This window comes from Durio zibethinus, chromosome 21 (assembly GCF_047325235.1).
Source record: "Durio zibethinus cultivar Kanyao isolate XHJ-2024 chromosome 21, ASM4732523v1, whole genome shotgun sequence".
Taxonomy (NCBI): domain Eukaryota; kingdom Viridiplantae; phylum Streptophyta; class Magnoliopsida; order Malvales; family Malvaceae; genus Durio; species Durio zibethinus.
In genome coordinates this window covers 13644778-13670511 of record NC_143182.1, presented here as the reverse complement: position 1 = coordinate 13670511, position 25734 = coordinate 13644778, and the positions used below count along the sequence as shown (strand labels likewise).

The following is a 25734-nucleotide window of genomic DNA, read 5'->3' as shown; positions in this document are numbered from 1 at the left end:
TCTCAGCCTGCCTAAATAGCTATTCAGCATGTTATTCTCTGTCTATACTTGGGTACTTTTTTCTTCCAATTCAGCATACCCGTGCTTCAATTTTGCATTCTCTTCAGTCAGCTCAACAATGGTTATCTCTTTGGCCTTTTCTCTCACACATAACCTTTTATGTTCTTCGTGTAGCTTTGCTAAGTCTTCAACAGCTGTATCACGTTCTCTAGCAATCTTGCGAACTCTAGCTTCATGACTTTTAGCTCTATCTTTCCATCGGTCTTTTTCTTCTCAAAGCTTTTGGATTTCTTGCTTTAACTTACCCTTTTTAGACTCAAATTCTTTTGTCGCAAGCTCTAATTATGATGGTGTCTCTTCAAGTTTTTCTTCTGTTGGTGGTTGAAAGCTTTCATAAGTGAATGCCATTTTTTGTCTTCGTTTTGCTCTCCAAACTAAATACCCTGGAGTGACTTTATTAGTAAACGGTCAAGGACTCACTCTTCGAGGATTTTTTCATGCTTTAATCATCTTATTCATCCTCTGAAATGCTTTTAGCTCACTGTAAGAGAAATTTAACTGATGAAGCCCATGCGTCATAGGAATGAATTGTTCTACCCCAAACTACCTTCTCACTAGGAGTGGTGCATAATTTATCGTTCCCTATAAACCCAAAAGTGGGGCCACTGTATTATCCCTACATTGATACAACATAGGCTCATGATTCATCCATGGGGCCAACCATCTTACTTCAGCACTGGTCAATCTTTGTAGAAAAGTTATCCATTCCTTTTTAGACTTTTATTTTGACCACCCACTTTCATAGAATTCCTTAATCGAAGCTCGATTACGAATATAAAGCTTCAAGAAAGCACCTTTTTCCCATTCGAAATGGCTTTTTATCCATAAGTATAATAACTGCATATAGCCTATAAAACGCCTTCTATTTTGACGACAGTAACTCAAAGATCTGATAGTCTCTGCTAATATTACCATTGAAGGGTTACAGCCATTGATCACACTCTCGAAGAAGTCAACCACTGCTATCTTAATATAACCCAAAACTTTTGGGAAGATCACTATTCCGTATATGACTAAGGAAAAATCTAACCCCCGTTCTTCGTTGGCATGTTGCACTAGAAACTCATGAAAGAACTTCCAAGGTAAGCAAACCTGTTCTTGTTTCTTCTTTGTATGAGAATCCATAACTTCTTTGTCTATCCCCATGAGTTAAGCCAAACCCTTATGAAATCTTGACTTGTGTTTTTTGGCATATATCTTATCAGGAGCCTTGAGGTGCAAACCCAATAAAATTGAATATTCTTCGATGCTTGGTGTCATATCAACTTTATTAAAGATGAAACACTTATATGCAGGATCCCAGAATTACGTTACAGCTCTGATTAATTGATCATCGACGACTACTGCAAGAAGGTATGTTATATGCCTATGTTTCTGGCAAAACTACTCTTGTCTTGATAGACTCATCTTCTTCCATATGTCAACCAAATCCTTTAGATCATTTTGTTTGAGAAAGATAAATGTTTCTTGAGATAAAGTTGAATCATATCTGATTGGTAAACAATCCCCCATCTTCAGTTGAATCTTTTCTGACTGGACCCTTACTTCGTTGGGTGACTTACAAGGTGTTAATACAGATGAAGAATAAACTAGTCATGCTGTGGAGTCCATGAAAAATTTTTGTTGAAGACCGTCTTTCAAGCAAATATTTTTTATGCAACTTTATGATATAAGTATGAACTAATGCAAAAAGATGAGAGAAAAGGTCAGTATACCCAGAAAAAAAGAATAAATAAATAACTAAGTAAATTAAAACATCACAAAGAATAAGAGGAATGAATCCTATGCTTTTGGTTAATTCTAAAAAAGAAGAATGATGGCTCTATCTATAGGTTAGGCACTCTTAAAGTTCACTATATGTGGTTTGAGGTTAAAGTCTAAAGGTTTTCAAATTGCTCCTTACATCATTGTCCATTACAAAGTAGTAAGGTACCCTTATCCTCACCCATTACAAGCTACAAGCAAAAAAGTTCAATTTGAGTGAGAGTATTTCGCTAGCCACTGTGGAGGCATTAGACCTCACGAAAGCAATAGGTATTTTACTCCCTCCTAGAGGGACGGAGCTCGAGTATAGAGCTCATGTTATGCATATGCATATGAATGACATAATTAATAAAGTACATAAACATGATGAATAAAAAAATCTATACAAAAGGTTCAATTTTATTAGGCTTTTTGATAACACAAATTTATTTGCTGGCCTGACTCTCAGACGTCTCCAGCAGAGTCGCCAAGCTGTCATAACGTCTAGATCCGAGGATCCATCACTAGACATTGACTTGAAGGAGTCGTCACCAATCTTTTTTTCCTAGGTGCAATTGGCCACCTAAGGAATCTATCATTTCAATGAACATCTAAGTTTAAGGGTCCCTAAAAGAATAGGTTCAGGTTTACTAACCAGAAAAGGATTCGGGATTTGGTTACGTGTAAGGAAAGTTATAGCACCCTCACAACGCCCATCGAAAGATGGTACCCGCTTAATTTTATACTATCCAATAAACCTTAAAATTTTACCAAGTAATTAATTATTAAAAATTATTCTCAATTGACTCTAATACTTTTAGCAAAAAATTAAAAAAATTCCCTCACCTCGAGAGTATGAAAGAAAACTATTGTTTCATTTGCAGATGCTCCATTGTTGGATTATTTAACATTAAAGAAAATTCAAGAAAATAAAAAAGAAGGAAAAAAAATTGCTTTTGTACAAAAAAAAATTGATATTTTCAACTTTTCCTCAAAAAATTTTTTAGAAACTTTAATTTCGAGGAAAATTGATACTTTTAACTTTTTCCCAAAAATATTTTTTTTTAGAAAGCTTATTTTCAAGGAAAATTGATACTTTTATCTTTTCCTCAAAAATATTTTTTAGAAAGCTTATTTTCAAAGAAAATTGATACTTTCATCTTTTCCTCAAAAATATTTTTTTAGAAAACTTATTTTCAAGGAAAATTGATACTTTCAACTTTTCCTCAAAAATATATTTTTTAAAATTTTATTTAAAGAAAATAAAATTAAATAAAATTAAATTAAAAATGAAAATAAAATTAAAAAAATAAAAATAAAATAAAACAAAATAAAATAAAATGTATTAAAAAATTATAATCTAATAAATAAATAATAATAATAATTGCCCACTTAATTGCATCTGTCCTATTTAAAGAGGAGTCTCAAGATTAATTTAAGTATCTTTAATTAATAGATTATGATCTACAAAATTAGAGTTTAGATTCAGAAGTACGATTACGCGTGAAGAAGGTTATAGCACCCCCATAGTGCCCATTCAAAAGATGGTACCAATTTGATCTCAAATTATCTAAGCCTTGAAAATGTTTATACTTTTACCAAAGTATTAAATATTGAAAATTAGTCTTAAAATTAGTCTTAAAATTATCCCAATAGTTTAGTATAATTTAAGATAATTCTTTCATCTCAAGAGTATTCATGTAAATTAGTATTCCACTCTGAAAAGGCTTTGTCATCGAATTTATTAAGGTTCTTTATTTGAAAAAATCATTAAAGTCTTTAAATAGTTTGGTAAAACTTATTTTAAAGCAGATCTTTCAATAGTTTAGAGAGATTTTATTACAAAAATATTTTAAAATTTTGTGAATTTCATTAAGTCTCCTAATAGTTTGGTAAGACTTAATTTAAGAAGCAATCCTCTAATAATTTAAAAGATAAAAAATATCTTTTATTATTTTTTATTATTATTTTTTGAAAAAAAAAAGATGATTTATAAAATTTCTCAATAATTTGTTAGATTCCATTTAAAAAATTAAATCAATAAATATTCTTCACTGGTTTGACAGAATTCATGATTTTATTATATAAAGATTTTTATTTGAAAACAAACACGTCCATTTTATTGATTATAATATACCAAGTTTTTTTCAATTTCAAATCTCCAAATTTAGTTTTGGTAATTACAGGATGCTAAAAGTACCCATCTTTTAGCTCTTTCTCTCTCTTTCTCTCTCTTTCTCTCTCTCTCTCTCTCTATATATATATATATATCAGACGCAAAACCTTTAAGATCGTGCAAAAAAAAAATTTTAATGCATAATTTATATAATCTTGATATTTGGATATCATATTTTGATTTTAGTGATATTGTACATTCAAGAACGGAGATTAGCGGGGTGAACGGGGATTTGAGCCGTACTGAAAAAAAATATTTTAAGTTTATTTTGTTTTTCGTGGGGTAAGGGTGAATTCATTACAGGCTCTAGAGAGGTTGAGCTCTGCTTAAAAAAGGTTTCTTAAAATTTAATTTTTTGAGTCTCATTAAAAAAATTATTAAAATACTTAAAATTTCATTTTACTTTTTTTAAGGCATTTATTGAAAAAAATTCTTAAAGCAATTAAAATTCACTTTGACCTATTTTCCGCAAAATAGATTTTACATTTTTTTCAAATTACAAACATAAATAAAAATTGATAACAAAATTATTACGCAATGCTTTTAAAATTAAAAATCATATGAAAAATAATTATAAATTTTTAATATTTATGATTGAATATCAAAATTTTAGTTTTTATTAGTATTGTTCTTGTTGTTATTATTATTTTTCATAATTTAATATATTTAAATTAAATCTCCATTAAATAAAATTTTGGGCTAGGCGACTGTGTACATCTTCTTATTGAAAAAAAAAATCAAATTTCTCAATCTACAAATTAAGGGAGAAAAAATATTTAATATTTATTTAATCAACAATTTATAAAATAATTAAATGTTATTTTATAAAAAACTAAAAAGTATAAATCAATTTTGATAAAAATAATTTTTAAAAAATTTTATTATCTTTTTTAATTAATATAAATTTATATCATAAAATATTTTTAGAATAAGTGATTAAAAATTGGTTTTTTTAAAATTTTTAGCACTCAACTTTTTGGGGGTAATGTTAATTATATTTTTCATCAAGATCAATTTGTCAAAAAATAGTATTAAAAATTACTTTCTCATAATGATAAAATCGAGTCAATCCCAATGTAATAATTTATCACCCCATTTATATAAGTTTTCTGTCACAAAATTTTTAAATTGTTATGAAATAAGATAATGTAATTATTGAGTACAAATTATTGTAGTTTTTAGACGAATCACCTCACACTAAACACTCTAAGTAAACTATCACAAGATAACAGCGTGAGAAAAAAACCTAAATAAAGGTCTTTAGGAAAAATTCATGAAATTTTTTAATATAAATGATTCAATTAAAATTTTAATTAAAAAAAAACCAAACCGATATATTAATAGAATTTAATGAAAAAATTAATAATATTTAAAAAATATTTAAAATACTGTTTAAAATTCAAATTCAATCAATACATATTCAATAATAAATATTTTGATAAAATTTTTATTAAAAATAATTATGTAAAAATATATCAAAATTTATTTTTTTTTTTTTCAAAATTTACATACTTGATTTATATAACAAAATTTTTTAACCTATCAATTTTAACTTTTAATTTTAATTTTTATTTAATAATTTTTAATTAAATTTTCATAAATTTTACTTAAAAAAACTTCCTCTAAAACGTCTGCGAAACATGGTGGCTCAAGCTGTATCCCACTACATGCGGAACAACACGAGAAAAAAAAAAGTAGAAAACAAAAACCTTGCGGACAGATCATTAAATCAAGCACATGTGATGTGCTCAATTATGGGGCTACAACTTTTCTCCATCTATGGCAGAAAATCAATCACTCAATCCACTTGGTACATACTTCTTTATTATAGCCGCCTAATCAGCCACTTCTAAAGTAGTAATTGAACATGCCAAGGTAAGAGAATTTTGCTTTGGCAGAAAAGAAGAAGAACATGGGAGACCTTAAAAATACGGGTTTATATTTTGCAATTCTTGATTTTGACGATGATGACAATGATTCCAACATGTAGAAGCCATGCTTCAGTCAGTTCACACGAAAGCAATAGCCTCAGCTTCTTCTATTGCAATGGCTCATCCACTGAATGCTTCGCCCGTCATGATCAGCACGACTTAGGATTCGAGTTCTTGATGGAGCTGGAATCGAGCCAAATGGTTTATTAAAAATATTTAAAATATTATTTATAATTCAAATTTAATCGGTACATATTTAATAATAAATATTTTGACAAAATTTTTATTAAAATTAATTATATAAAAAAATATCAAATTTATTTTTTTTTCAAAATTTATACACTTGATTTATATAACAAAATTTTTTAATTAATCAATTTTAACTTTTAATTTTAATTTTCTAATAATTTTTAATTAAATTTTCCTAAATTTTACTTAAAAAAACTTCCTCTGTAACTTCTGCGAAACTTGATGGCTCAAGCTGTAGCGCAGTACATGCGGAACAACACGAGAAAAAAAAAAAAAAACAGAAGAAAACAAAGAACTTGCGGACAGAACATTAAATCAAGCACATGTGATGTGCTCAATTATGGGCTACAACTTTTCTCCATCTATGGCAGAAAAGTAATCGCTCAATCCACTTACTACATCCGTCTTTATTATAGCCACCTAATCAGCCACTTCCGAAGTAGTAATTGAACATGCCAAGGTAAGAGAATTTTGCTTTGGCAGAAAAGAAGAAGAACATGGGAGACCTTAAAAACACAGGTTTATATTTTGCAATTCTTCTGATTTTGACAATGATGACAATGATTCCATCATGTACAAGCCATGCTTCAATCAGTTCACACGAAAGCAATAGCCTTAGCTTCTTCCATTGCAACGGCTCATCCACTGAATGCTTCGCCCGTCATGATCAGCACGACTTAGGATTCGAGTTCTTGATGGAGCTGGAACCAAGCCAAATGTTTCCTGAAACAAGAAGAATGCTGCAGCAGAGTGTTAGAGTTTCTACCAACACCCTTGTTCCTGGTAATGCAGCTTGTGGTCGTGATAAGTTCGGCTACTTGTGCACTCCACCAGGTAACAAAGACGTTAAAAGATCTGAAAATTGTAAAGGGAGTACGTTCAATCGTGGCTGCCACCAACAACGCAAATGAGTAGTTGATTTGCCAATATTCACTGGCTTACTGGGTATAAAATCTTCCCCATTGGCCCCCTCCCTTTCCCTACTAAGCACCTTTTTTTCTTTTTTTTTTTTTTCCTTGTTTCTCTTTGTTTCCTCACTAGTTCAAGTTGGATCTTAGATGTTCGATCGTGATCGGTTTCGAAGCATCAATGTATCATTATCTATCATAGAAAATTATTATCGTTTCCGACTCTGGAATATATAATTAATTTTTATGTCGTGATTCTTTTGACTGAGTTGTCAGGCACAGATATACAGAATTTTCATCCTCTTTTGGTTTGAAAAAGCTAATTAGTTTTGATAAAAAAATAGCTAAGTAATTAAAGATTCAATGCTGATCTTTTTGGGGTCCTTTTTTTTATTAAAATTAAAACTTACTGAGCGTGCAAGTTTTACGAAAAAGAAAAAAAAATGTTATATAGCAAATGAACCAAAAAGCAAGTTGTCATGAAACATCTAGAAGGTGTGAAGGTTGTCGCAATGTTGAATTTTTTGCTGTATAGGTCCTCACCGGTAGGGTGGGGCTCTTATACCTTCATGTTAATAATTTATATATTTATCTAAATTCAGTTTAATACTTTGGATTTTAAAATTTTTTGTCTTACTTGAGCTATATATTATCTAAATCTATCCTTTAAAATTTAATTTATAAAATAAAAAAATTTTAAAAATAAAAAATTATTTTTGAAAAAATAAAATATTAAAATAAAAATTTACATATATAATATAAAATTATATATTTTATTCAAGTTAGTCAAAGCTTGAGCTTTAAATTTGTTGTTTAAAATTTAACCCAAAATTTAAATTGATTTAAAAATTGTATTCAATAAAAAACTTTTTTTTGAAAAAAATTAAAATATTAAAAAAAATTCACTTAAATATTATATAATTATAATAATTTAATTATATATTTTTTTCAGGTAGGACGAAGCATGAGTTCAAGGCAGCTGCCCCATCTAGAATCTTGACAAATAAATTTTGTTATTAGTAAGTCACCAAAAAATTTAATGATTCCTCCACTAAAATCTGAAAAATAAGTAAAATTATTAAAAACAAATCCAAAATTTTTAAAATTTTGTTTTTTCTCCCTACAAATTTTTTTTTAAAAAAATTTTAAGTATAGGTCTTTTATAATATTGAAAGGTATAAAAATATATTAACAACATAAAAAAACAATTATAAAAAATAATAGTTTATAATGTAAATATAAAATTATTATTATTATTGGTAGTTAATATAATAACTTCTTTTGATTTTTGTTGGTATTAAATCTAAAAAAAAAAATTCAAAAAGTTAAGAAGATTCTAAAAAAAATTATAATGGGTGAAAGAAAAATAACTATTTGCTAGGAATAGAACAATTAAGTAAAAGAAAAGAAAAAATTGTGGAAAATGAGATCTAAATTAATTTAGTGTAAATATCAAATTAAGATTTTTACTAAAAAAACTAAATAAACAGTTTTTTTTACTTTCTTTTATTTTAGTGTGGTCAAGTCAGCTTATTTGAAATTTGAAACTTTTTATTTAAGTTTTTAGATTTAGATTAATTTTGAAAGCATAATATAAAGATTCAATGTATTTTTTAAGATATCAAATTCATTTTTATTTTTTTGAAGTTATGTGATATATTTTTATTTAGGCACAATAAATTTATTTAACTACACCATCCCAAAAGTAAACTTGAATAACATCCCTTTGAACTTTAGATAAAAGGTATTTCTAAAACAACTATATATGAAAAATGTTAAAAGTATTATGAAAAAATTTTTTTATATAAAATTGAATTTTCATACTTTTTAATTTTTATACAAATATTTTGATATTTTAAATTTTTAGAAATATTTCACTTTATATAAATATATTTTAAATTATAATAATTCTTGTAAACAAATATTATTTAATAATTTGCCTCCGTAATATAAATTCTGAATCTGTCACTTGCCACAATTATTAAAAGCATTCTTAAATTATACAACCGGCTCATAAAACATTAAATATAAATGAGGTACATCAACCTACCCTCAAATCTAATATTAATGATGCTACAATACAAAATTTTTTAATGCCCCTCATCGATATCTTCTTCAATGCCCGGCCCACCATTAGGCTTAAGCCCCTCCTCACCGCTTTCTTGCACTTGTAGTGCGAATGTCACAGGTCGAGACTTAAGCTCCGAACTCGCGCAGCTCCGGGACTCGGGCATTCACCCTTCCGGCGTCTCGGATCAGTCTATTCGTCACGGTTCACACCCTTGTGAGGTATTGTTCGCTCTGGCCCCCTCTGGCCTCACGGTTTTGTCCTACAAAAGGTGCATCACAAGGCGGAGATGGTGTGAACCCTTTTATACCCTAGGGACCCTCCTATTATGTTCAATGTGGGATTCAGGACTCCCCCTTAGGTCCGTGACATTCTCCCGCACCCAACCTCGTGACGCCTTCGTCACGGAGGCTGGCCACCCTGCCTACCTCCCTCAAGGTGCTCGGCGTGGATCGAACGGTTTAGGGCTGGCTCTGATACCACTTGTCACGGGTCGAGACTTAAGCTCCGAACTCGTGCGGCTCCGGGACCCGGGCATTCACCCTTCCGGCATCCCAGATCAGCCTTCCGTCACGGTTCACACCCTTGTGAGGTATTGTCCGCTCTGGCCCCCTCTGGCCTCACGGTTTTGTCCTACAAAAGGCGCCTCACAAGGCGGAGATGGTGTGAACCCTTTTATACCCTAGGGACCCTCCTATTATGTTCAATGTGGGATTCAGGACTCCTCCTTAGGTCCGTGACACGAACACTAGGCTCCACACAATATCGCCCATCGATGGCCTTTCGATTCCTTCATCAAGCAAACAACTTATAGCCACTTCTGTGAAGTTTTTCAAACACTCAGGCGCAATCTTACCTCTCAAAAATGGATCAATGATTTTGTACAGAGTTCCATTTCGATGGCATTTTTGTGCCCATGCAGCTAAGCTTGCCTGTTTCATCTCGACCGTGCGACTAATTGGTGGCCTAGCACATAATATTTCACAGAGGACCACACCGAATGAATATACATCAGATTTTTCTGTCAATTGTTGACGACGATAGTACTCTGGATCCTAGTATCCGAAGCTGCCTTTAACTACCGCGCTAACATGGGCTTTGGATATGTTCGTGGGGGCCCACTCTAGACAACCCAAAATCCGAAACCTTAGCAACCCACTTCTCATCCAACAAGATATTTCTTGTTTTCACGTCCCGATGAATGATTGTGTATTTTGCACCTGAATGAAGATAATGCAATCCACGTGCGGCACCAATACAAATCTCTAGCCGTTGTTTCCATGGACGAGGAGGATTTTCAGTGTTGTATAGCTGATCACGCAGTGTTCCATGGGCCATATAATTGTACACAAGAATCATCTCACCGCCATCGTTGCAATAGCCAATCAATGAGACCAAATGGAGGTGGCGTAGCTGGGAGAGCATCTCGATCTCGGTCTTGAATTCATGAGTCCCTTGTTGAGACTCAGGATTCAACCGTTTGATTGCAACTTGGGTAGCCCCGCCATCAATGAATCCTTTGTACACGTTGCCAAAACCCCCAACACCAGTAATGAAAACATTGTCGAAGTTGGTGGTTGCTCCTTTGATCTCGGCCAGTGAAAAGTAGCGACAAAGATCGGAGGGCAAAGATGAGCCACGAGACTTGGTTGACTTGATGGATTTTGTTGTAGAGGAAAATTGGCTCCACCATGAAACTCCCTCACTGGAACCTGAATCTTTGACTCTTATCTTTCGCCAGAAAATGAAGAAACAAAGAGGAGAGAGAACAACAAAGCCCGCTATTACACCTACCACAATTCCTAATGTTGTATTGTTGGTGTTCTTGGGCTTCGTTGAGCTTGGCGGTGAATTTCTTGGTGGATTTATGAGGACTGGATCAGGATTAGTTCCGGCAAGATCCAAACTATTGCTTAATTTGAAGATTTGTAGCCCATTCAAGATTGCATCAGAATAAAGAGTCCTCCATTTCGGCAAACGATGCAAAGCAATCGAGAGACTTTGTTGCTTTAGATTTCCTTTTGTTCCTACTGCCACTACATAATCCATATATACTGGAACCCCATTTCCACCACTCCAGACAATAACATCAGCTTGAGTTTCTGCAGTTAAATTGGCCAAGAAGATCTCAAAGACTCTATCACCTTCTTTTGTTATCTCTCTCTGAAACTCACAAAAATGTAACCTTACAAAGTATTTGAACCCAGAATCAACAAGAAACTCCCTTGTCAGATTGTAGTTCTCATTCTCCGTCTTATTCGTTGCCATGGTCCTGGCCAAGGATTCAAATAGTGGTTTAATAGCAGAATAGCGGCCGCAAAATTACGGTAGCATCACCACCCACCACTGCTATTGGATGAAATGCGGTTGAGAAATTCATTTATAACAAAAACGGAGTGTAACAACCGTAAAATAATGGTGTAACGGAGAATAGCAACAATAACGGACCGTTATTGCTACTATATCGTTTTCCTACTCATGGATCTAATAGTTCGAGAAAAAAATAAAATTTCAAGTTTTCAACCCTACAAAATAAAGTGATAAGCCTGCAAAAGTAAAAGTAAAAACAAAAGCAAAAGCAAAAGCAAAAAATAAAACTCAAAACTTAGATCTTTAGCATCAAAATTGATCCAAAAACGAGTTAGAAAATAGATAAATTATTTCAAGTTTCAACCATTCAATTGGCACTTCGGCACCTAAATTCAAATCAGCCTCAAGTTTTCAATCAACATTTAAGATCAAATAAGATAAGAAAAGAAAGTTAAATTATCTTTTTTTTTTGCAAAATTTTTGTAAAATTATGTCTGTTGTGAGAGTTTGAAAGAGACGAATAAGGCCGTAGGTATTAAGTAAGTAATAATGATGAAGGAATGCGAGAGAAAATGAGAGATGAAAAAAAAAAGGAGAGAAGAAGAAAATTTTGGAAAGCCAAGCTCTAAAAGCACGAAGAAGATGAATAGAAGAAAGCAAGCTGCGTTTCTAGATGGTTCTGTTAGAATTAAACAAATTGAGGAACATTAGGGCACATGAGGAGGGATTGGGTGTGGTGGGGTATTGGGGGGGTGGGGCATTGGGGAGGGGTGGGGGTTGAATTTTTTATTTAATTTTGTAATTAATTTTTAAAATTTTTTTAGATAAAATTTAATTAAAGGTTTTGAAAATTTATAATTAAAAAAAAAAGAGATTAATAATTTAATATAATATATATAGAGATTTTAGATGAAAAATTTTGATTAATTTTTTTGTATAAGTTAGATGAAAAATAATTAAAATTAAATATTATATTTTGATTGTGTTATATATTAATTTATAATTTTGTATATGAATTTTAATATTTTTTTATTGTTTTGATATTTATATTATTGTCAATTCTTTCAATATTAGATTAATTCTTGTTATTTTTGTGTAATTATTGAAGATTGTATTTATTATATAGTTATTGAAAGTTATTTGTGATAAAAAAAATTTATATCAATTAATGTATAAAAGAGATTAAATTATTTAATAAATTTAGCATTTTATGATCTATTACTCTTACTAAGATTAAAAACTAAAAAATAAAAAATATAGGTTTAAAAATTTTATTAAAATATAAGTCTGAAAATTTTTATTTTTTTAAATTTTTTTAGATAAAATCTAATTAGAGGGATTAAAGATTTATAATTAAAAATATTAAGGGATTAATAATTTAATATGATATATATAGAGATTTTAGATGAAAATTTTTGATAAATTTTTTTGTATAAGTTAGACGATAATTAATTAAAATTAAATATTATATTTTAATTGTGTTATATATTAATTTATAATTTCCTATATGAAATTTAATAATTTTTTTTGTTTTGATATTTATATTGTTGTCGATTCTTCGATATTAGATTAATTCTTGTTATTTTTGTGTAATTATTGAAGATTGTATTTATTATATAATTATTGAAAGTTATTTGTGATAAAAAATTTATATCAATTAGTGTATAAAAAAGATTAAGTTATTTAATAATATTCTTAAGATTGAAAACTAAAAATTAAAAAATTTAGCGTAAAATCAATTTTTAATGATGTAATAAGTAATATTAATATTTCTAAATATAAGTTTATTTTGTTTTTCTACAAAATAGTAAGTATGCCACCACGTGAAGAGTTTTTGAGTAAAGGAGTAGAGGGCGTGTCAAGTGATGATATAGTTTGGCATTTTGGAACACTTGTTCCAAATACAAAAGGAAATATTTCATGTAAACTTTGTGGTAAAGTTGTAAAATGACGAATAATATGTTTCAAAGAACACATTGCTCATAAAATTGGCAATGTTGTACCATACCCAACGTTACTTGTATGTTATATTTTTATAATTCCTTTGAAAATATTATTGTTAATTTCTTAATAAAAATTATAAAATTACATAAGCATATGCAACTAATTTTCTCCCCTTTTTTAAATTATATTATTAATAGGTATAGTAAGAGAAAGTATGATGAAACTCCTTCAAGAAAGCAAATAAAAAAAAAGTTGACAACAAAAGGAGAAAAAATAAATTTTTATCATAGTTAAGAGGGGAAGATGATTATAAAAGATTATTGATGAAGACGTGCGAGATAGTATCTAATCACAACACTTTTACTAAACAAGCCGTGCGAGATAGTATCTAATCCCAACATGAGTAGCACATAAGACAAGAATTCAGACAAAGAACTAGTGGTTGGAGTAACATATATGAAGATAGATGAAGCTCTCATGGCCCAGTTGCTGAATATTTTGAAGAAATAACAAGGAAATCAACCCCAAATGAGTTTGAATTTTCATTAAGGGCAGTTATACCTGAATTGGTTAGAAGTAAGAGTTCAAGGCAACCAAAAGTAAGTGATTCATTTTTAAAGTCATTAAGAAGAAATATGGGTGAATCAGTATCAAAATTTTTTATATATGATCAACTTCCTTTTCAATTAGCAAATTTTTCATGATTGCATAATTTGATTTCCGTGGTAGCAGAAGTTAGCCAACATGTAAAACTTTCAACACTTTATAAGGTCTCAGATGTGTATTTAGAGTCTGAATATCAACAAGTTCATAAATGGGTTAATGGATTAAAAACTTATTGGAATGAATTGGGTGTCACTTTGATGTGTAATGGTTGGACCAATAGTTTAAATCAAATGCATATCATTAATTTTCTTGTTTAATGTAGTAAATAGACTATTTTTTGGAAATCTGTAGATGTTTTAAGTATTCGTAGTAGAGATGTAAACTTTTACTATAGATTATTAGATGAAGTTATGGAAGAAATTGGAGAAAATACATTGTTCAAATAGCATTGATAATGAGACAACACTTAAGGCCGCAAGAAAAAGACTAATGGAGAAGAGAAAACATTTGTATTGGACAACATGTTCAGCTCATTGTTTGGACTTGTGCCTTGAAGATATTAGAAAGAAAAAAAATGTGGCAAAGGTTTTGGATGATGCAAAAAAAGTGAATTATTTTATATACAATCACATTTGGACTGTTAATTTGATGAAGAAATATACTCAAGGGAAGCAAATAGTTCGTTCTGCTCTTATCCGATTTGCCACTCATTTTATACAATTAGAAAAAATAATGAGGCAAAAGCAAGGTTTGAGAGAGATGTTTAATTCAAAGGTTAGTACTTGGTAATTAATACAACTATTTAAATCTAGCACCTTTTTATGATATCATTGTTTAAAATATTAATTTAAAATATATTACTCCAAACATTTATTGATGAAATATAGGAATTTAAAGATTCAAAATGGGAAAAACAAAAATCAAGACCTGCTTATGAAGCCAAAAAAATCATTTTGAAAAAAAGTAGGTGATATAATAAAAGTTTATGAGCCTTTGGTAAAAGTGTTGCACTTTGTGGATAGTGATGAAAAACCAACAATGGGCTTTATTTACGAGGTTGTGGATAAAGCTAAATAAGCAATTCAGTAAAATTGTCATTATTCTATTGAATATAAAAAGATTATTGACAATAGATGGAGTTTCATGCACTCTGACTTGCATTTAGCTAGTAAGTAAACCTATAATATAGATGGTATTTAAAAAATATATTTATTTTTTATACTTAAATTGCTTATATATTTATTTTTTATTACTTTAATATAATATTATTATGAATTATGTTTAGGTTACTATCTAAATCCACAATTTCAATTTGAAGTGGAACATTCTGCAAATGTATTTAAAGAAACATTAGAAGGCACAAAAATAGTTATTGAAAGATTAAAACCTTTGATAGAAACTCAAATCAGAATGATTAATCAGGTTAGTATTAATATTATTTTATAACTTTAACATTTATTTTATGTATTAAAAATTGAATTATTTTTTATTTATTCATTTATTTTTGTATTTTCAATTGATGTAGTTATTATTATTTTGAGACAAGCATGAAACATTTAGTACTCCACAGGCACAAAGTGCTTGGAAACAAATGAATCCAGGTAAATAGTAAATTAAATAATTATAATTTATTTATATTATTTAATTGTATAGCATATTCAAATTTAATTTAAATAATTTTATACAGCCGAGTGGTGGATGATATATGGCACTTGTGTTCCTGAATTACAAAAGCTAGCAATCAAAGTGCTTAGTCAAACAACATCTACATCAAATTGTGAAAGTAATTGGAGCACATTTAGCTATATTCACACCAAAGCAAGAAACAGATTGAAGTTTGAAAGATTTCAGAAACTTGTATATATGCCTATTATAACATGAGATTGAAGATAAGACATCAGAAAAGAATGAGCATTGATGAGATAAATAATAATTTTAATCCTATTAGCCTTGACCATATTTTTGAAGATGATGATCCACTAATAGAATGGCTACAAGAGAAAAAAAATCCTTTGTTAGATGGTTAAAACTCTGATTGGTTGCCCGCAGATAATTCTGATAATGAAATGATGTTGAACAATCATGCCAATCTTAAGTTAGGAATGTGTCTCATTCAAGTTCAAGTTCAACACTAAGTTAGAATAATGATGGTGGTGGTTTAAGTCCAGATGATAATGATGATGATGGCGATGGTGATGGTGTAATTTTTGGTGATAATATGGATGCAGATCGACCTTACAACCCACTTGGGGGAGAATTTGGGCTTGCTGCTACTGGTGGACTTTTCATTAATATGGCAAAATATGGAGTAAATCCATTTGCTAAATCTAATAAGGGTCAAAGTGCATATACAGGTCGATTAAAAGGAAAAGCCAAGAAGCACCACTATGATATTTTTAGAGGTTTTTCATCTTCAAGTGGAAGACCAAATTCTAGTAACTTTGAGTATAATGAATCATCTACTAGTACTTAAGGACATGACTATCTGTCAGAACAATTTAATTTTTGACCTCTTTATGGTAGTCCACCTTCATATGTATCCTCCACCTCTTCAAATGTATCTTACAACTTAAATGTATCATTTACCACAAATGTATCATCATCAAATATATCTTCTACTTTAAATGTATTAAGAACAAAGGCCTCAGGAATAGAGATTGAGTCAACTCGGCTCTCAAAGAGAAGATAGAAAATTTGATCCTCCTCGTCATTCTACCATGTGGTAAATTTTGAAATATATATCAATAATTGTAGTTGATAGAATTTGAAATTATTGTATTTTTAAGTTTGTAATTTTATTAAATATAGATGCTTAGTATTTAACATATTATATTTTGTTAATATTTGATTTGTCTAAGAATTAATATTGAATATGAACTTGGCCAAGAAAAATTTTGTGGATAAACAAAAAATGAATGCTTTTTATAATCTAAATAAAATTGTGAATAATTTTTTTAGAAAATAAAAAACATAGTGTCATAAACTATTTTTAAAATCATTAAATAAGAGTTTTTATAATTATAGTTATAATTATTACATTTTATAATAAATTGTGCAAAAAATAAATTTCATAACCTTGATGACCGCAGTGATTTCAATGATTTTAGTTATATCTGAAAACGTGATAAACGCGACGCGACCAAAAATGTGACAGTAACCGCTATTTAAATCTCTGCCGTTGATGAAAGTATAAGAATAAGAGATATAAGGATTTGGAGTGAAGGTTAAGTTTAGCCTTTGGCCGTTATCAATGTTTACACAAAATTCTTTGATGAGAGTAATTTCGCATCCAGCATGAAGTAAAGCACTAAAATTCCAGAGAAGGGTAAAGGGACCTGCTCTAATAGAGAAGAAAGCTTTATTAAAAGGGTCGTCAAAGCCTGGATATGAAGTTGGATAGAAGTACAAGTGAATAAACTTTTGGCCAGTAGTGAGGGGAATTGAATAAGTGAATTTTGAGTAAGAAAGACGAGCTGTGTAGTACGAAACCCCATCATTTAAGGAGGGCAGCGATTGAGTTGCTGTTAAAGACACTGATGATTTATTATTATTGTTTTGTTGCTCTATGAGGGTGAATTTTCCATTGCCATCTTTGATCCAAAGACGATTATCGAGAGATTGGTTATCTGTGGAAGAAACACAGTCAATAGTGCTGTTTTCTATGGGGTTGTAAGGGGTTACCAGGGAGTCTCTTGTAACAAGGACAGCAAGGTACTGAATTATGAAAAAGAGAAATGGAAGAAAGAGAAATAATAGGTTTTGAAGGCAAAAGGTACTTCGTTTGCTTATATTCTCCATTGCAGGGGAAAAAAACAGACAAATAGAAAGATAGATATGAGGATAGGGATCAAAGATCAAGAAAGCTTGAAAGTTAACTCCTGGACGGTGAAGCCAAGAGTCAATACTATATTTCAATGAAATTTTGAAACAACATTCTCTTTCCCTTCTTCTTCGTCTCTTTTTTTTTGGGTTAATTTACTACAATTTCACATTTATTTTTTTATATATGTCATAATGTGTAGATCTATGGACCTATCATTAGATATGGATTAGAAGAGTCGCAACCAATCTTTTTTGTTTAAGTATGATTGGTCACTTGATTGCATCTATCCTATTTTAAGAGAAATCCTAATATTGACTTAAGTATCTTTAAATAGTATATTTTGATCTATGAAATCAGATTTTAGGTTCAAAAGTATGGTTACGCTTGTAAAATATTATAGCACCCTCACAATGCCTATTCAAAGGATGGTACCAGTTTGATCTCAAATTATCCAAGCCTTAATAATGTTTATACTTTTACCAAAATATTAAATATTAAAAATTAGTCTTAAAATTGTCTCAATAGTTTGGTAACAATTTAAAATAATTTTCTCACCTCAAGAGTATTTATGGAATTAGTGTCTCACCTAGAAGAGGCTTCGTCATTGGATTTATTAAGGTTTTTTATTCAAAAATATTAGTAAAGTTGTCAAATAGTTTAGTAAGACTTACTTTGAAGCATATATCTCAATAGTTTGGTGAGATTTTATTACAAAAATATTTTAAAAATTTTGTGAATTTCATTAAGTCTCCTAATAGTTTGGTAAGGCTTAATTTAAAAACCAATTCTCCAATAGTTTGGAGGATAAAAAAATATCTTTTATTATTTTTTATTATTATTTTTTGAAATAAAAAGATAATTTATGAAATTTCTCAATACTTTAGTGGATTTCATTTAAAAAATTAAATAAATGAATATTCTCCAATAGTTTAGCATAATTTATGAATTTATTTTGTAAGAAATTTTATTTGAAAAAAGATTTTTTATTGAAAGGATTTTTTTTAAAAGATTTTTTTTTTGAAAACTTATTTGAAGAAATTTTTTTTTGTTTAAGTTTTTTCTTTTATTTTTTTTGTTCTTTTGTTTTTTCTTTTATTTTTTAGAAAGAAAAGATTTTTTTTATATAAAAATACAGTAGAATAATAATAATAATAACTAAAAGTAAAATACAAACTTTAAAACATAAAAATAAATGAAAATAAAAAAGTAAAATAAAAATGGAAAAAGGTGTAACGCCCCCAATTCTACATCGGAAGAATGGAGCTCACACCCAACTTATGAGGTATTGTCTATTTTGACTCGAAGGTCTCACTATTGTGTCCCATAAAAGGCATCTCACAAGTTTAGGTTTAGATCTCTACATATATATAATTTCTTATCCACACATTCTTTCGATGTGGGATTAAGGTCGTTACAATCTCTCTACTTTTGAAGCTTGACATTCTTGTCAAGCTGAGTCCATTTATAAGACCAAGATCACACCAGACCACTATGTAGCACTTAGTGACTTCCACAGCTCCACCGTGTAGCACCTAGTGACTCTTACAGCCACCGACTAGTGACTTTTTTGATACTATTTGTGGAGACCTGCACTCAACTTACGAGGTATTGTCCGCTTTGACTCGAAGGTCTCATGGTTTTATTTTACAAAAGGCATATCACAAATTTGGGTTTAGATCTCTACACATATATCATTTCTTATCCACACATTTTTTCGATGTAGGATTAGGGGTGTTACAAAATGAAACCTTATGATTAGGTTAGGTTTGCGCGCAAGTCAACGGGTTAGAGTGTGGATCCTAGGCTGTTACCACGTTACCATTTTGGGTTGCTATATAAGCCACGCTCAACGTTTTTGCTTCAAAAATCCCCAAACCACTATTTCTAGCTTCCCAAAAGCTCTGACCTCTTTCTAAAAATTCTTCAAAAATTTAATCGAAAACTATGTTTTTTGCCAGTTTCTAAAAAATTGGTCAAAATATGACTGGAAAATTCAAATCCCTATTGGGAAATTCATCAAAAACTTTAAAAATTCTTCCTAAAAACCCATAAAACCCAAAAAAACACCAAAATTTTCAAAAAACCTAAATTCCTACCCAAAAATCCTAGAATCCTAATTCTCGCATTCTAAAATAAAATCCAAAACCCAAATCTTTTTCATAAATTTAAAGCCAAACCTAGAATTCCCAGAATCAAAATCTCAAAAACCTGACTCCCGAAAAGCATTTTTACAAATTTTAAATACCATTAATAGTTTTCATTCAAAATCAAAACATGTCCTCTATTTTGATTCCTCATTCAATTTATGGGCAGTCTTTAGCAGGATTTTAGAAAATGGACAAAACCAATCCAAGGCTTGAATCATGGGATTGGATTTTACCTAGACCTCTAATTAAGTCTAGGTTCCTTACTAATTTCCCAGATTGATTAAAAATCTCTTGATTTGGGTTCTAATTTACCTTTGACCAAATTCAATTCCAAATTTTCATTTCTTTGGTTGTTGATTAGGAAAGGAAATAAATAAAAATAAATAAATAATAATAATACTAATAAATTATAGTAATAATATATATACAACATAATACTATACTATAGTAGTACATTATACAATAATAATAATAATAATAATATAAAACCATAGTAATAACAAAAAATAGTACTACTAATAGTAATGAATAACAATAGAAATGACGAAACTTGACCTCAGATACAGATGGGTGTTGTAGCTCTAATCTTTGCATATTCCTGTTAGACAGAGATAATGCAAAGGCCTAAACACCTATTATGTTCCAAAAGTCAAAGCAGTAAATGGAAATGACTGGGACTGAACTACAAGCCAGAAAAATAATCAAAATAAAAAAGTCAAAGAGATAATCTAGACTAAGCTGAGATCGAGAAGTTAGGAAGATGATCGCGACTAAGCTGAGATCGAATGACCAGGATAAAACCAAGAGTCTAAAGATAAAATGATTAAGACCAAGTCGAGGTAGAAGATGAATGGTCGGGACAATGTCGCAAGTTTAAAAATGGTCACAAATGAATGACCAAGATGATGTCGTCAGTTAAAAAAATGATTTGGCTTGGGCTAAAATCAGATGACTAGGACAATGTTGTGAGCCTAAAAGCGATCAGGATTGAGTCGAGGTCGAAGATGAATGATTGAGATGATACCATAAGTAACGAAATGATCTAGCCTGAGCTAAGATTGGATGACTGAGATGATGCCACGAGTTTAAAAGAGACCAAGATCGAGTCGAGGTTAAAGATGAATAACCATGATGATGCCACTAGTCCAGCAAATGATTTGGCTTAAGCTGAGATCAGATGATTGGGATGATGCCATAGGTTAGAAAAATAAAGTTTAAAATTTCACTCTAAATCCAAATATTCACAATTTGACCATTCAAAAATTTGTGAGGTTCCATAATAGAAGTTGAAAGATCCTAAGTTTAACTGACCAAGATGATGTCGTCAGTTAAAAAAATGATTTGGCTTGAGCTGAGATCAGATGACTAAGACAATGTTATGAGCCTAAAAGTGATCATGATTGAGTCGTGGTCGAAGATGAATGATCGGGATGATACCACAAGTAACGAAAATGATCTAGCCTGAGCCAAGATTGGATGACTGAGATGATGCCACGAGTTTAAAAGAGACCAAGATTGAGTCGAGGTTAAAGATGAATAACCATGATGATGCCACTAGTCAAGCAAATGATTTGGCTTAAGCTGGGATTAGATGATTGGGATGATGCCATAGGTTAGAAAAATATAGTTCAAATTTTCACTATAAATCCAAAGATTCACAATTTGACCATTCAAAAATTTGTGATGTTCCATAATAGAAGTTGAAAGATCCCAAGTTTCACAAAATTGCAAAGATTCAAGATTTGAAAAGGTTTTCAAATTTGCAAGAATGAAAGATTCACAAGATTTCAAGTTTCATAGAGGTTTTTTATTAGTAAAGATCTCAGGTTTGCAAAGATTTACAAATTCGCAAGAAAGAAAAATTCACAAGACTCTAAGTTTTGCAAATGTGTCAGATTCGTAAAGATTTTAGATTCTCAAAGACTTTTAGATTCGTAAGAAAGAAAAATTCACAAGACTCCAAGTTTTGCAAAGGTTCTAGATTCATAAAGATTTCAGGTTCACAAGGACTTTTAAATTCACAAAAAAGAAAATTTTGCAAGATTTCAAATTTCGCAAAAGTTCTAGATTCATAAAGATTTTAGATTTGCAAAGACTTTTAGATTCATAAAAAAGAAAGATTCACAAGACTACAAGTTTCGCAAGAGTTAAAAAAATGATCTGGATTGAGCAGAGATTGAAATGAGTGATCAAGATTGAATCGCAGGTTAAAAAAATAATCTGAACTGAGTTAAGATCAAATGAGTGATATGTGATAATGCAACACTGCAAATTCATGTCCTAACTAGGATATAAATGTAAACATAATGTATATAATGCTGATGTCATGAAATTTTAATTATGGTGACAAAGTTCTTAAGACTCCACCAGTTCTTCTTAGCTTCTTAGTATCAATAACCTTAGAACAAATTTCGTCAGTTGATCTATATCATTCTTTTCATCTGGTCATGATCACATGTTCTGCCAACCAATCTATCACTGAATTTGTTACTGAATCACCTTGTTTACTCCTTTGTAAATCATTTTCTCATGTTTCTTTTATTCATCTCAACTCAAGTTTCTTTCAAAAGAATGAAAAATATTTTATGAAAAATGTCATTCATTTATTTGCCGTCATTCAAATTAGTGACAAACATGATACATTTCCTTGGTTTGTTCAACAGTGTTCATTTGGTGAAGGATAGAAAAATGGGTTTTTATTATTAAGAGAACAAAAGTTAGTGTAAAAAATAACTTAATGGTGAACAAAGGCAAAATGCTATGATTTTCAAATAGGATATTAATATCCAAAATAACGACTATTCAGACAATTTTGAACTCAAATTCAAAATTCTCTTTCAAAAACATGATTCCATCGATTTCATCTTCATTCCTAGGACTCTCATATAAAACTGTGCTTCCAAGTTTTCATCTTTACTTAAACCACCCTTTTGGGTTTTCAATCTAAGTCTCCCTTTTTTCTCTTTTTTCTTTTCTTTTTTCACTTTGGTTTTTTCTTCTCTTATTTTATCTTTCTTTTTTTTTGTTTTTACTTTTTTTTTCTTTTGTTTTTGCCCTTTTTTTTTTTGCTCACCTTTTTTTAATCTTTCTTTTTTATTTCTCTTTTCCCATTTATTCATCAATGGCATTTTGATCAAAGTCTCAAATAATCCGATGGCAAGTTTGCATTAATTCAAATCATGATTCTTTAATCTGAGTATTCATATCAATCAAAATGGACTTTTAATAGATGTAGCATAGGCTAGGGTAAAGGTTGCCAAAGCAATGGATAAAACAAGCCCAAATTATATTTACGGGTAATCAAACCAGGGATCATTTCTTCATATGGAGCACATGGCATTTTGTCCCATCAATTTCTACTTCATTGTTTTTTTTTTTTAGTGGAGCACATTGGTATTTTACCTTATCAATTTCTCCATTTTCCTTTTCCTTTTCCTTTTTTTCTTTTCTTTTTCATTTGTAAAGAAAACTTGATTATAAAATGGCTTTGCCCCCCAATGTAGGGGTTCTTAAAAAGAAATTTTTAATAGGTTCAAATAAGATAGCAAGAGATTTTCTTTTGAAAGGATAGAAGAAAGATGGTCATTTCTCATTTCGAACACAAATACTCTCAATGAAGAACATTCATTGACTAAGAGCAAACTTGAAAATGAACAATCGCAAAGATTATATGTTGTATCACTTTCACCTTTTAATAAGCCAAACTTTCACCAGAGTTGTCTTTTTGACCCAACAATCCTAACAATCTTAAATTTATCAATCAAACCATTATGAATGGTATCAAATCCTGAATTATCATCATAATTGTCTAAACATTCCTGTCATAATGTCTAGATCCGAGGATCCATCACTAGACATTGACTTGAATGAGTCACTACCAATCTTTTTTATTTAGGTGCGATTGGCCACCTAAGGAATCTATCATTTCAAGGAACACCTAAGTTTAAAGGTCCCTAAAAGAATAGGTTCAGGTCTACTAACCAGAATAGAGTTCAAGACTTCGGTTACATGTGAGGAAGGTTACAGCACCCTTACAACGCCCATTGAAAGATGGTACCAGCTTAATTTTATGCTATCCAATAAGCCTTAAAATTTTACCAAGTAATTAATTATTGAAAATTATTCTCAATTGACTCTAATACTTTTAGCAGAAAATTAAAAAATTTCCTCACCTCGAGAGTATGCAAGAAAACTATTGTTTCACTTACAGAGGCTCCATTGTCGGATTATTTAATATTAAAGAAAATTCAAGAAAATAAAAAGGAAGGAAAAAAATTACTTTTGTACAAGAAAAATTGATACTTTCAATTTTTCCTCAAAAAATTTTTTAGAAACTTTAATTTTGAGGAAAATTGATACTTTCAACTTTTTCTCAAAAATCCACTTTTGAAAACTTATTTTTAAGGAAAATTGATACTTTCAACTTTTCTCCAAAAAAATTTTTTTTTAGAAAGCTTATTTTAAAGGAAAATTGATACTTTCATCTTTTCCTCAAAAATATTTTTTTAGAAAACTTATTTTCAAAGAAAATTAATACTTTCAACTTTTCCTCAAAAATATTTTTTTTTGAATTTTATTTAAAGAAAATAAAATAAAATAAAAATAAAATGTATTAAACAATTCTAATCTAATCAATAAATAATTATAATAATTATAATAATAATAAATAATAAATAAATAAAAAACCTAAGAACGGCTCGGCTTAACGGCTCGGCTCGACGCGGCTTGAAGAAGAAAAGACGGCTCGAAGATGCGACTCGGCTCGAATCGGCTCAACTTCGAAAACGGCTCGCACTCGAGTTGAACGCGGGTCGAAAGTAAGTTGAAGCTCAGGTCGGGTTGCCTGATTTCAAAACGCATGGATCCTCTAGGCACCGTAACGCCAAAATGATGTGGTTTTCACTAGGTATAAAAAGCTAATTTCTCTATTTTTCAGCAGACTAAGCCTTCCCTCTCTCTCTCTTCCCTTCCTTTCCTCTCCCTTCGCTCTAAACAGATGAAGAACTTCGGTTGACTTCTCATCGAATTCTGGAAATTTTTATCGAAATCTGGGATTTTTACCAGAAGTTCATCGAAAAGCTGATCGATTTCTGAAAATAGTCATCGAAAATTGGGAAGCTGGCCGAAAAATTCAAACTTGGCCAGAAAAGTCACTGAAAAATTTAAACTTCGCCAAAAAATTCAATCGAAATCTAGAAATTTTCCAAAAATTTTCAAAAAAAAAAATTCACCAAAAATTCTAAAAAATTCCCATCGATTCTTAGAGCTATTCTAACATACAAAAACTCTTTTTTAGCTTCTGTTTCTTCTCTGTTCACTCTCTCTCAGCCAGTGTCTGCCTTTTTGTGTCTGTTGGTCCTTTGATTCGTAGATATATTTATAAGGATTGATCAGAAGAATTTCTGATCAATCTCAACTCCTCCTTGGATTGGGATTCAATCATTAAATCCAATATGAACTTTGATTGAATCCCAAATTCACGGTAGGATTCCCCAAATTTCATTCCAATCTCAACCGAATAAAAAGAAAAAGAAAATCAAATCAAATAAAAATGTTAATAGATAATTAAAGAAAAATAATTAGATAAATAAAAATATTAAAGATAAATAAAAATAATAATAGATAAATTATAATATATAAATATATAAATAATAATAAATACATATATATTATAATATATAAATAGATAAACATATATAAATATTAATAATATATAAATAGATAAATATATATAAATATTAACAGATAAAAAAACATAAATATATATTA

The 25734-nt window shown here is 30.0% G+C and overlaps 1 pseudogene; it reads right to left on the bottom strand.

Annotated features, from left to right (window-relative positions):
* Nucleotides 1-9045: 9045 nt before the first annotated feature.
* LOC111289167 (receptor-like protein kinase FERONIA) lies at nucleotides 9046-17823 on the bottom strand (annotated as a pseudogene).
* Nucleotides 17824-25734: the final 7911 nt, after the last annotated feature.